Source organism: Schistocerca piceifrons, chromosome 11, assembly GCF_021461385.2.
Source record: "Schistocerca piceifrons isolate TAMUIC-IGC-003096 chromosome 11, iqSchPice1.1, whole genome shotgun sequence".
In the NCBI taxonomy this organism is placed as follows: Eukaryota; Metazoa; Arthropoda; class Insecta; order Orthoptera; family Acrididae; genus Schistocerca; species Schistocerca piceifrons.
Genome location: NC_060148.1, coordinates 153,729,509 through 153,742,950, shown reverse-complemented (window position 1 = coordinate 153,742,950; position 13,442 = coordinate 153,729,509).

Genomic DNA, 13,442 nt, shown 5'->3' with positions numbered 1-13,442 from the left:
CACGTAATGGGTTGAAGGTGTTGATCTACGTAGGCAGAGATACGTTCTGTGGGGGCTTGGTAACCAGCTACAATGGGGCGGCCAGGATGATTGGGTTTGTGAATTTTAGGAAGAAGGTAGAAGGTAGGGGTGCGGCGTGTCGGTGGGATCAGGAGGTTGATGGAGTCAGGTGAAAGGTTTTGTAGGGGGCCTAAGGTTCTGAGGATTCCTTGAAGCTCCGCCTGGACATCAGGAATGGGATTACCTTGGCGAACTTTGTATATGGTGTTGTCTGAAAGCTGATGCAGTCCCTCAGCCACATACTCCCAACGATCAAGTACCACGGTCGTGGAACCCTTGTCCGCCGGAAGAATGATGACGGACCGGTCAGCCTTCAGATCACGGATAGCCTGGGCTTCAGCAGTGGTGATGTTGGGAGTAGGATTAAGGTTTTTTAAGAAGGATTGAGAGGCAAGGCTGGAAGTCAGAAATTCCTGGAAGGTTTGGAGAGGGTGATTTTGAGGAAGAGGAGGTGGGTCTCGCTGTGACGGAGGATGGAACTGTTCCAGGCAGGGTTGAATTTGGACAGTGTCTTGGGGAGTTGGATCATTAGGGGTAGGATTAGGATCATTTTTCTTCGTGGTAAAGTGATACTTCCAGCAGAGAGTACGAGTGTAGGACAGTAAATCTCTGCCGAGGGCTGTTTGGTTGAATCTGGGAGTGGGGCTGAAGGTGAGGCCTTTGGATAGGACAGAGGTTTTGGATTGGGAGAGAGGTTTGGAGGAAAGGTTAACAACTGAATTAGGGTGTTGTGGTGCCAGATTGTTTTGCTTGGAATTTTGAGGTTTTGGAGGTAGTGGAGCTGGAAGTGGGAGACTGAGTAGATGGGAGAGACTGGGTTTGTGTGCAATGAGAGGTGGTTGAGGTTTGCTGGAAAGGTTGTGAAGGGTGAGTGAGTTGCCTTTCCGGAGGTGGGAAAGCAGGAGATTGGATAGTTTTTTGAGGTGAAGGATGGCATGCTGCTCTAATTTGCAGTTGGCCTGTTGGAGGATGCTGTGAATAGCCGGATTGGATGTGGGAGAAGAAAGATTGAGGACTTTTATTAAGGATCGGAGTTGACGGGTGTGTTCATTCGCTGAGTTGATGTGTAGGTGAAGGATTAGGTGGGTGAGGGCAATGGATTGTTCAGTTTGGAACTGGTATAGGGACTGATGGAAAGAAGGGTTGCAGCCAGAGATGGGAACTTTAAGTGTGAGGCCTTTGGGGGTTATGCCAAATGTCAGACAAGCCTGAGAAAATAAAATATGCGAGCGTAATCTGGCTAGGGTGAAGGCATGTTTATGGAGAGAATGTAAATAAAACTTAATGGGGTCGTTGTGGGGGTGTTGTGAGGGTGACATGGTATTAGAAGGTGGAAAGTGTAACATGAGGTTGAAATGAAAATGAAAGATAAAAATATATGGGGAGAGATAAGGGGGAACTAGAAAATAACTGGAGATCTGGTATGAAAAAAGGCGAAAATGTGTTTGTTAAGTTGATCCTGTGGTGAACTTGGGTTGGTAGACAGCAATATGCATGAAGGTTAGGTGGCTGTATTGCCGCTAACCCACGTTAAAGGACGGAGAAATCCGGGAAAATTTCGAATAAACGTGTAAAAGTATTAAAAGGAGTGGTGTTGTGGTGAAAGATTACGATAATGGGGCTAACAATTGTAAATAATGACGTTAAAACCTGTGGGGAGCAGCTAAAAATTATCAGAGATGTGCGAAAAACGGAAGTGGAAATAAAGTAAAAGTTATTAAACTAGCCGAAATGGTTGTTTAATACGTGAAAGCAGCTGTTATTGAACTAGAAACGGTGGATTTTATAGCAGCGGTATTGTTGAAAGCGCAAAAAAAAAAAATTTTTTTTTTTGTTATGGTTTGGAGGTGGGTTACGTATAATAGAGTATATATAGGCGGGATAAAATTGTATTACGGTAAAAAGGGGAAGGTGAATAGAAAGTGAGACTACTGGTAAAAACAGAAAGAGAAAATAAAGAGAAAATAAGACGACAGGAAAGATTTCGAGATGCAACAGCGACAATAACAAACGTAATTGTTGGGTACAAACTAACGATATGGTTATAATAGAGGGAGACATTCCACGTAGGAAATATATATCTAAAAACAAAGATGATGTGACTTACCAAATGAAAGTGCTGGCAGGTCGACAGACACACAAACAAACACAAACATACACACAAAATTCAAGCTTTCGCAACAATCATTCACTGATCATTTTTAGCTGCTCCCCACAGGTTTTAACGTCATTGTTTACAATTGTTAACCACATTTTCGTAATCTTTCACCACAACACCACTCCTTTTAATACATTTACACGTTTTTTCGAAATTTTCCCGAATTTCTCCGTCCTTTAACGTGTTTTAGCGGCAACACAACCTCCTAACCTTCATGCACAATGCTGTCTACCATCCCAAGTTCACCACAGGATCAACTTCACCAACACTTTTTCGCCTTTTTTCATACCAGATCTCCAGTTATTTTCTAGTTCACCTTTATCTCTCCCCATATATTTTTATCTTTCATTTTCATTTCAACCTCATGTTACACTTTCCACCTTCTAATACCATGTCACTCTCACAACTTCCCCACAACGACCCCATTAAGTTTTATTTACATTCCCTCCGCAAACATGCCTTCACCCTAGCCAGATTACGCTCGCATATTTTATTTTCTCAGGCTTGTCTGACATTTGGCATAACCCCCAAAGGCCTCACACTTAAAGTTCCCATCTCTGGCTGCAACCCTTCTTTTCATCAGTCCCTATATCAGTTCCAAACTGAACAATCCATTGCCCTCACCCACCTAATCCTTCACCTACACATCAACTCAGCCAATGAACACACCCGTCAACTCCGATCCTTAATAAAAGTCCTCAATCTTTCTTCTCCCACATCCACACCGGCTATTCACAGCATCCTCCTACAGGCCAACCGCAAATTAGAGCAGCATGCCATCCTTCACCTCAAAAAAACTATCCAATCTCCTGGTTTCCCACCTCCGGAAAGGCAACTCACTCGCCCTTCACAACCTTTCCAGCAAACCTCAACCACCTCTCATTGCACACAAACCCAGTCTCTCCCATCTACTCAGTCTCCCACTTCAAGCTCCACTCCCTCCAAAACCTCAAAATTCCAAGCAACACAATCTGGCGCCACAACACCTTAATTCAGAAGTTAACCTTTCCTCCAAACCTCTCTCCCAATCCGAAACCTCTGTCCTATCCAAAGGCCTCACCTTCAGCCCCACTCCCAGATTCAACCAAACAGCCCTCATCATAGATTTACTGTCCTACACTCGTACACTCAGCTGGAAGTATCACTTTACCACGAACAAAAATGATCCTAATCCTACCCCTAATGATCCAACTCCCCAAGACACTAACCAAATTGAACCCTGCCTGGAACAGTTCCATCCTCCGTCACAGCGAGACCCACCTCCTCTTCCTCAAAATCACCCTCTCCAAACCTTCCAGGAATTTCTGACTTCCAGCCTTGCCTCTCAATCCTTCTTAAAAAACCTTAATCCTACTCCCAACATCACCACTGCTGAAGCCTAGGCTATCCGTGATCTGAAGGCTGACCGGTCCATCATCATCCTTCCGGCGGACAAGGGTTCCACGACCGTGGTACTTGATCGTCGGGAGTATGTGGCTGAGGGACTGCGTCAGCTTTCAGACAACACCACATACAAAGTTCGCCAAGGTAATCCCATTCCTGATGTCCAGGCGGAGCTTCAAGGAATCCTCAGAACCTTGGGCCCCCTACAAAACCTTTCACCTGACTCCATCAACCTCCTGACCCCACCGATACCCCACAGCCCTACCTTCTACCTTCTTCCTAAAATTCACAAACCCAATCATCCTGGCCGCCCCATTGTAGCTCGTTACCAAGCCCCCACAGAATGTATCTCTGCCTACGTAGATCAATACCTTCAACCCATTACGTGCAGTCTCCCATCCTTCATCAAAGACACCAACCACTTTCTCGAACGCCTGGAATCCTTATCCAATCCGTTACCCCCAGAAACCATCCTTGTAACCATTGATGCCACTTCCTTATACACAAATATCCCACACGTCCAGGGCCTCGCTGCGATGGAGCACTTCCTTTCACGCCGATCACCTGCCACCATACCTAAAACCTCTTTCCTCATTACCTTAGCCAGCTTCATCCCGACACACAACTTCTTCACTTTTGAAAGCCAGACATACCAACAATTAAAGGGAACAGCCATGGGTACCAGGATGGCCCCTTCGTACGCCAACCTATTCATGGGTCGCTTAGAGGAAGCCTTCTTGGTTACCCAGGCCTGCCAACCCAAAGTTTGGTACAGATTCATTGATGACATCTTTATGATCTGGACTCACAGTGAAGAAGAACTTCAGAATTTCCTCTCCAACCTCAACTCCTTTGGTTCCATCAGATTCACCTGGTCCCACTCCAAATTTCATGCCACTTTCCTTGATGTTGACCTCCACCTGTTCAATGGCCAGCTTCACACGTCCGTCCACATCAAACCCACCAACAAGCAACAGTACCTCCATTACGACAGCTGCCACCCATTCCACATCAAACGGTCCCTTCCCTACAGCCTAGGTCTTCATGGCAAACGAATCTGCTCCAGTCCGGAATCCCTGAAGCATTACACCAACAACCTGACAACAGCTTTCGCATCCCGCAACTACCCTCCCGACCTGGTACAGAAGCAAATAACCAGAGCCACTTCCTCATCCTCTCAAACCCAGAACCTCCCACAGAAGAACCATAAAAGTGCCCCACTTGTGACAGGATACTTCCCGGGACTGGATCAGATTCTGAATTTGGCTCTCCACCAGGGATACGACTTCCTCAAATCCTGCCCAGAAATGAGATCCATCCTCCATGAAATCCTCCCCACTCCACCAAGAGTGTCTTTCCGCCGTCCACCTAACCTTCGTAACCTCTTAGTTCATCCCTATGAAATCCCCAAACCACCTTCCCTACCCTCTGGCTCCTACCCTTGTAACCACCCCCGGTGTAAAACCTGTCCCATGCATCCTCCCACCACCACCTACTCCAGTCCTGTAACCCGGAAGGTGTACACGATCAAAGGCAGAGCCACGTGTGAAAGCACCCATGTGATTTACCAACTGACCTGCCTACACTGTGACGCATTCTATGTGGGAATGACCAGCAACAAACTGTCCATTCGCATGAATGGACACAGGCAGACAGTGTTTGTTGGTAATGAGGATCACCCTGTGTCTAAACATGCCTTGGTGCACGGCCAGCACATCTTGGCACAGTGTTACACCGTCCGGGTTATCTGGATACTTCACACTAACACCAACCTCTCCGAACTCCGGAGATGGGAACTTGCTCTTCAACATATCCTCTCTTCCTGTTATCCACCAGGCCTCAATCTCCTCTAATTTCAAGTTGCCGCCACTCATACCTCACCTGTCATTCAACAACATCTTTGCCTCTGCAGTTCTGCCTCGACTGACATCTCTGCCGAATCTCTTTGTCTTTAAATGTGTCTGCTTGTGTCTGTATATGTGTGGATGGATATGTGTGTGTGTGTGCGCGAGTGTATACCTGTCCTTTTTTCCCCGTAAGGTAAGTCTTCCGCTCCCGGGATTGGAATGACTCCTTACCCTCTCCCTTAAAACCCACATCCTTTCGTCTTTCCCTCTCCTTCCCTCTTTCCTGATGAGGCAACAGTTTGTTGCGAAAGCTTGAATTTTGTGTGTATGTTTGTGTTTGTTTGTGTGTCTGTCGACCTGCCAGCACTTTCATTTGGTAAGTCACATCATCTTTGTTTTTAGATATGTATTTCATATGTGGAATGTCTCCCTCTATTATAACCATAAACTTGTAAATACTTTGACACGTCCTATACACTTGTAAAAAGAGATCTACGGATGAATAAAGCTCCTACTACTACCACCACCACCACCACCAGCACCACCACCACCACCACCACGACTACTACCCAGTTGTGAATCTCTTTGTCCGAAGCAAAACAAATGCCATGGATGTCTTTCTTTGAGGCTCCAAAAATATGGAAATCACATGGGGAGGGATCAGGAGTGAATGGCGGATGTGCAAGAGCTATCCAGAAAAATTTCTGCAGCATACTCAAGGCAACCTTGGCGATATGTGGAGGGGCCAATACGTTGCAAGGCTGTTTCTACGGTAGTTTTGCTGGGAAACCTTTGCACATCCTTCATAGAGTCACAATCTTACCAACATGATTTCCATATTTTTGAAGCCCTGAAGAAAGACATTTTTTGCTGTCAATTTGCTCCGGCCATCTATCTCATTTTAATTTGTGTAGCTCTTACATAACACCTTAAAACTGAGATACAAAACTGCAGACATCCTTACAATTATGTACATCATGAAACTGTCCTATGAGCTTGCAGGTATTGCCATCAACAAGTGTCACAGTATCACTTTTAAGTCTTGATTTTACTGAAGCTGTTGTGTGATCAATGTACGTGCTTCCCATAGACCTAATGAACATAAAAAAGAAATAAACAGAAGTCTGCACTCGCATGACATTACATTGCATTACATTACATCTACCAAAAGAACAAAATCAAACTAAATTTAAGAATAAAATATAGGGTGACACAAAAGTCTGTTAACATTTTAAAATGCACTAATACACACAATAAAGAAGGTAGAGAGGTAAAACTTGATACACGTCTGAAATGACATGGAGTTTTATTGAAGTCCATAATGAGTGCAAAAACCAGCCAACACGTCAATGACACTGGGAACTCAATGGCATGATGAGGAAGTCACAATGTGGTGTGGATTTACCACATCACTCATGATTGGGCTTTTTTTCTTTGAGGAAATGCATAGTACTGCTTTTCAAATTGTCAGCATGGCGGGTGTGAAGTATGTTGATATGTTACAGGATCGCACCATCCTTAGCCTGGCTGATAAACACCTGCTGGATGGTATGACTTTTATGCAGGATGGCGCTGCAGCCCACATTGCTACATGTGTGAAAGATCTCTTACGCACATCATTAGGTGAGGATTGTTTTCTGAGTTGATACTTCCATCATGTTTGGCCTCAATCCATGTGATTATTGGTTGTAGGTTTACCTGCAGTCAGAAGTCTACAGTGATCATCTGACATTATGGATGCTAAAAAGATGGCATCTGATGGCAATTTCTCACCATATCTATTGATATGCTGTACAATGCTGTTCACAACATTGTCCCTTGACTGCAGGTGATATTGATGAACGACATCTGACATGCTGAGCATTTCTTACGCAAAGAACATCATCTTGCTAAAAATCAATTTTTATGTTAATTTTAGTTTTTGTATCCTATGAAGCGCCATCTGTTGGTCTTTCGAGAACTTGTTTCTGGTTTCATAAACCCCATGTCATTTAAAGCATGTGTGTCAATTTTTATCTCACTACCTTCATTAATTGGTAAAATATTGAATTTTCAAATGTTATCAGGCTTTTGGGTCACCCTCTACACTTTAGGGCAAGAAAAATGATACACAAGGTAATAGTTTTGTAAACTGTTCACAAATTGATATTTATGCAGGTATTGACAGATGGTTGGTTGGTTGACTGGGAGAGGGGACTAAACAGTGATATAATTGGTCCCACGATCTAAGGTGGTAGGAAAAAAACCAAGGGAGAAACAACACAAACAGCACAGTCCACTCAAGGGAAGGAGAAACGGGCTAACAAAGATAGAAGGAACATTGGGGCAGCAGGGAGAGGAAAAAACAGGGGAGAGTAGGGTGCCCCAGAAATGCTATGCCCATTGGGGCACCAGGACCTCCATCGATCCGTCCCGAACTGCATATTATATACCACGATCACAACATTATGGGGACAACACCAGAGGAAGAAGACACATGAAAATGGGAAAAAATTGCAAAAAAGTAGCGGAAATGGTAGAAAGAATCTAGCTGGTGTGGAGGCAAGGCCATGGCCTCCATAACCAACGCCAACACCAAGGGACTCCAATTCCAGACAAAAATTCAAGAACTTAAACCTGAGAGGACAAAGCACTCTCGCAAAGAAAACTGAGGACAGACTTAAGCATCCAAGGATTGGCTGCTGGCACCTGGCAGTGGCATATTTAGTGCACAGGACCAAAAGGCACAGGCAGTCCAGCAAAATATGTATCACCATGAGGGGAGCCCCGCTACAGGGATGGGGGTCGGGGATCATTGTGTAGTAAAAAACCATGTGTCAACTTAGTATGGCCCACACAAAGATGGCAGAAAATGATAGATTCCTACCGGGAAAGACAGAGGTAAGAATGCCATGTAGTGGGAGTTTCATCAATTGAGCAAAGTTTATTACACAAAAAAAAAAAAAAAAAAAAAAAAAAAAACTGTAAACTTTGGTGGTTGACAGGTGGATGTATGATGCTGCAATGAAATTTCGCCACACAGTTGGCAAAGTTAGTAAACTGGGGATATGTTAATACCAAGACATACAGTCATTGCACATTCCATTCAGTGTACTCAGCTTGACAGTAGCTATGCCTTACAGAGTGCCATGTGAACAATATACACAGATGACAGCACATAGTAGGATTCAAAAAAGACAGTTGGAGTAGCCAACAAATCACTCACAATGAATGCGTGTGATGCCAATATTCGACTATGTTGGCAGGAATGGGTTAACCGTGGCTGAACACAGCATTGGGATGGAAACAGTTGACCCAGAGAGACAACAGAATGTGAGGACCCACCGATCATCTCAGAGGCACTCAGAGCCCCTGGCTCATCATCACTATTAATCTGACGAGCAACTGATGCTTCAGTGACCACAAGGACCATTAATAGGTGGATCTCAGAAAGGGATCTGAGCTCTCAGTGTCACTTGTGCTGACCACCACTGATCTCTGTACAACAACAAACCTGTCTGAAGTGGTGTCGAGCATATGCAGCCTGAAATCTCACTGACTGGAGTAGAATAGTGTCCAATGATGAATCCAACTTTGAATTGAACCCCAATGACTGGCAAAGATGTATCTGGAGATGCCCTGGACAGTGGTGGGATACCAACCCAAATGTCACCTGTCATATGGCTAGACAACCAAGAGTCATTGTCTGATGTGCCATTTCATTTCACAGCAGGACCTGTTAGGTTGTCATCTGGGGATTTTGTTGCCCTTGATGGGACACCTTCCTGGCCTTACATTTCAACAAGATAATCCCTTCTCACAGGAAGAGTCTCTATTGCATGTCTTTGTAATTACCAAACCCTACTTTGGCTAGCACGGTCACCGGATCTCTCACCAATTGAGAACCTTTGGAGCATTACGGGCAGAGCTCCCAACTAGCTTTGGATTTTGGTGAATCAACGCAGCAGCTGGACAGAATTTGGCACTATTCCCCTCTGGAGCCTCCCCCACTTACCATGGACCATGCCATTGATGGGGAGGCTTGCGTGCCTCAGCAATACAGATAGCCATACCATAGGTGCAACCACAACGGAGGAGTATCTGTTGAGAGGCCAGACAAATGCGTGGTTCCTGAAGAGGGGCAGCAGCCTTTCAGTAGTTGCAGGAGCAACAGTCTGGATGATTGACTGATCTGGCCTTGTAACACTGACGAAAACAGCCTTGCTGTGCTGGTACTGCGAACGGCTGAAAGCAAGGGGAAACTACAGCCGTAATTTTTCACGAGGGCATGCAGCTTTACTGTATGGTTAAATGATGATGGCGTCCTGTTGGGTATAATATTACAGAGGTAAAATAGTCCCCCATTCAGATTTCCGGGCGGGGAATGCTCAGGTGGATGTTGTTATCAGGAGAAAGAAAACTGGCATTCTACGGGTCGGAGCGTGGAATGTCCGATCTCTTAATCGGGCAGGCAGGTAAGAAAATGTAAAAAGGGAAATGGATAGGTTAAAGTTATATATAGCGGGAATTAGTGAAGTTTGGTGGCAGGAGCCACAAGACTTCTGGTCAGGTGAATACAGGGTTTTAATACAAAATCAAATAGGTGTAATGCAGGAGTAGGTTTAATAATGAATAACAAAATAGGAATGCGGATAAGCTATTAAAAAAAGCATAGTGAATGCATTATTGTGGCCAAGATAGATACAAAGCCCACGCTTACCACAGTAGTACAAATTTCTATGTCAACTAGCTCTGCAGATGATGAAGAGATTGATGAAATGTATGATGAGATAAAAGAAATTATTCAGATAGTAAAGGGAGACGAAAATTTCATAGTCATGGGTGACTGGAATTCGACAGTAGCGAAAGGAAGAGAAGGAAACATAGTAGGTGAATATGGAATGGGGGTAAGGAATAAAGAGGAAGCCGCCTCATAGAATTGTGCACAAAGCATAACTTAATCATAGCTAACACTTGGTTCAAGAATCATAAAAGAAAGTTGTATACATGGAAGAATCCTGGAGATACTACAAGGTATCAGATAGATTATATAATGGTAAGACAGAGATTTAGGAACCAGATTTTAAATTGTAAGACATTTCCAGGGGCGGTTGTAGACTCTGACCACAATCTATTGGTTATGAATTGTGGATTAAAACTGAAGAAACTGCAAAAAGCAGGGAACTTAAGAAGATGGGACCTGGATAAACCAACAAAAGCAGAGGTTGCAGAGAGTTTCAGTGAGAGCATTAGGGAACGATTGACAAGAATGGAGGAAAGAAATACAGTAGAAGAAGAATGGGTAGCTTTGAGAGATTAAATAGTGAAGGCAGCAGAGGATCAAGTAGGTAAAAAGGCGATGGCTAATAGAAATCCTTCAGTAACACAAGAGATATTGAATTTAATTGATGAAAGGAGAAAATACAAAAATGCAGTAAATGAAGCAGGCAAAAAGGAATACAAATGTCTCAAAAATGACATCGACAGGAAGTCCAAAATGGCTAAGCAGGGATGACTAGAGGACATGTGTAAGGATGTAGAGCATATATGAATAGAAGTAAGATAGATACTGCCTACAGGAAAATTAAAGAGACCTTTGGAGAAAAGAGAACCACTTGCATGAATATCAAGAGCTCAGATGGAAACCCAGTTCTAAGAAAAGAAGAGAAAGCAGAAAGGTGGAAGGAGTATACAGAGGGTCTATACAAGGGTGATGTTCTTGAGGACAATATTATGGAAATGGAAGAGGATGTACATGAAGACGAAATGGGAGATATGATATTGTGTGAAGAGTTTGACAGAGCACTGAAAGACCTAAGCCAAAACAAGGCCCCGGGAATAGACAACATTCCATTAGAACTACTGACGGCCTTGGTAGAGCCAGCCCTGACAAAACTCTTCCATCTGGTGAGCAAGATGTAAGAGATAGCTGAAATTCCCTCAGACTTCAAGAAGAATATAATAATTCCAATCCCAAAGAAAGCAGGTGTTGACCGATGTGAAAATTACCAAATTATCAGTTTAATAATCCACGGATGCAAAACACTAACACAAATTCTTTACAGACGAATGGAAAAGCTGGTAGAGGCCGACCTTGGGGTAGATCAGTTTGGATTCCGTAGAAATGTTGGAACACGTGAGGCAATACTGACCCTACGGCTTATGTTAGAAAATAGATTATGGAAAGGCAAACCTACATTTCTAGCATTTGTAGACTTAGAGAAAGCTTTTGACAATGTTGACTGGAATACTCTCTTTCAAATTTTGAAGGTGGCATGGATAAAATACAGGGAGTGAAACGCTATTTACAATTTGTACAGAAACCAAATGGCAGTTATAAGAGTCAAGGGGCATGAAAGAGAAGCAGGGGTTGGGAAGGGAGTGAGAAAGGGTTGTAGCCTATCCGTGATGTTATTCAATCTGGGTATTGAGCAAGCAGTAAAGGAAACAAAAGAAAATTTTGGAGTAGGAACTAAAATCCATGGAGAAGATACAAAAACTTTGAAGTTCGCCGATGACATTGTAATTCTGTCAGAGACAGCAAAGGGCCTGGAAGAGCGGCTGAACGGAATTGACAGTGTCTTGAAAGGATGATATAAGATGAGCATCAACAAAAGCAAAACAAGGATAAGGGAATGTGGTCGAATTAAATCAGGTGATGCTGTGGGAATTAGATTAGGAAATGAGGAGCTTAAGGTAGTAAATGAGTTTGCTATTTGGGGAGCAAAATAACTGATGGTAAAGTAGAGAGGTCGAAATAGAGAGGATATAAAATGTTGACTGGCAATGGCAAGGAAACCGTTTATGAAAAAGAGAAATTTGTTAAATATCGAATATACACTCCTGGAAATGGAAAAAAGAACACATTGACACCGGTGTGTCAGACCCACCATACTTGCTCCGGACACTGCGAGAGGGCTGTACAAGCAATGATCACACGGATGGCACAGCGGACACACCAGGAACTGCGGTGTTGGCCGTCGAATGGCACTAGCTGCGCAGCATTTGTGCACCGCCGCCGTCAGTGTCAGCCAGTTTGCCGTGGCATATGGAGCTCCATCGCAGTCTTTAACACTGGTAGCATGCCGCGACAGCGTGGACGTGAACCGTATGTGCAGTTGACAGACTTTGAGCGAGGATGTATAGTGGGCATGCGGGAGGCCGGGTGGACGTACCGCCGAATTGCTCAACACGTGGGGCGTGAGGTCTCCACAGTACATCGATGTTGTCACCAGTGGTCGGCGGAAGGTGCACGTGCCCGTCGACCTGGGACCGGACCGCAGTGATGCACGGATGTACGCCAAGACCGTAGGATCCTACGCAGTGCCGTATGGGACCGCACCGCTACTTCCCAGCAAATTAGGGACACTGTTGCTCCTGGGGTATCGGCGAGGACCATTCACAACCGTCTCCATGAAGCTGGACTACGGTCCCGCACACCGTTAGGCCGTCTTCCACTCACGCACCAACATCGTGCAGCCCGCCTCCAGTGGTGTCACGACAGGCGTGAATGGAGGGATGAATGGAGACGTGTCGTCTTCAGCGATGAGAGTTGCTTCTGCCTTGGTGCCAATGATGGTTGTATGCGTGTTTGGCGCCGTGCAGGTGAGCGCCACAATCAGGACTGCATACGACCGAGGCACACAGGGCCAACACCCGGCATCATGGTGTGGGGAGCGATCTCCTACACTGGCCGTACACCACTGATCGTCGAGGGGACACTGAATAGTGCACGGTACATCCAAACCGTCATCGAACCTATCGTTCTACCATTCCTAGACCGGCAAGAGAACTTGCTGTTCCAACAGGACAATGCACATCCGCATGTATCCCGTGCCACCCAACGTGCTCTAGAAGGTGTAAGTCAACTACCCTGGCCAGCAAGATCTCCGGATCTGTCCCCCATTGAGCATGTTTGGGACTGGATGAAGCGTCATCTCACGCGGTCTGCACGTCCAGCACGAACGCTGGTCCAACTGAGGCGCCAGGTGGAAATAGCATGGCAAGCCGTTCCA